We start from the raw sequence: 1,000 nt of genomic DNA, 5'->3' as shown, positions 1-1,000 counted from the left end.
TGAAATGCCTCTTCTAGATATAGTATAGATTTTGTTCCTCTTGGCCTAGGTAGAGTAATTAGTGACACTTGAGTTATCTAATTCCTTTGTTGATTGATAATTGGAGAGATTGCTAATTGGTTTGGAATGCACTAAAGCTAGTCTTTCCTTGGGAGTTGGCTAGGACTTGTGGCTCAAGTCAATTCATCCACTTGACTTTCCTTTATCTAGTAAGGGTTAACTAAGTGGTAGCAATGAACAATTCTCATCACAATTGAGGAGGATAACTAGGATAGAACTTCTAGTTCTCATACCTTGCCAAGAGCCTTTTATAGTTGTTAGTTTATTTTCATTGTCATTTACTTTCATGTCTCTTATCCCAAAACCCCAAAACAACTCAAACCAATAACAAGACACTCTATTGTAATTCCTAGGGAGAACGACCCGAGGTTTGAATACTTCGGTTTATAAATTTAGGGGTTTGTTTTAGTGACAAACAACTTTTTGTATGAAAGGATTAGCGATTGGTTTAGAGACTATACTTGCAACGAGAGTTCATTTGTGAAATTCTAAACCGTCAAAAATCCAATCGTCAAAATGACACCGTTGCCGTGAGGATTGCAATGGTGTTGTGTTATTGGTTATTGTATATATGTGAATAGTGTGAATATGTTTGCTTTTGTTAGCTCTTACTAGTTTTAGGATTTAATTTTCTTGCTTCTTATTTGATTTTATTTTCATTTTCCTCTTGCTATCATGAATTCTCACCTTGGCTATGAGTTTGGTTATAAACATGTTGTAGGAAATGAGGACTATAATGAAAATGTGTATCAAGGATGGGACACTCAAAGGTGGGAGGAGCCATATGCATATGATCAATCTTCTTGGCAACAACCTCCACCAATGCACTATGAAGAAGAGCCATTCTATGATGCATACCAATCCAATGGCTATGGTGAATCACCTTGTGACTTTCAAGAACCACCACCATATGCCTATGATTCATATCCTCAACATGAGC

This window comes from Arachis stenosperma, chromosome 9 (assembly GCF_014773155.1).
Source record: "Arachis stenosperma cultivar V10309 chromosome 9, arast.V10309.gnm1.PFL2, whole genome shotgun sequence".
Classification (NCBI taxonomy): Eukaryota; Viridiplantae; Streptophyta; class Magnoliopsida; order Fabales; family Fabaceae; genus Arachis; species Arachis stenosperma.
The sequence above is the reverse complement of the archived record's forward strand: the minus strand, read 5'-3'. Positions refer to the sequence as shown.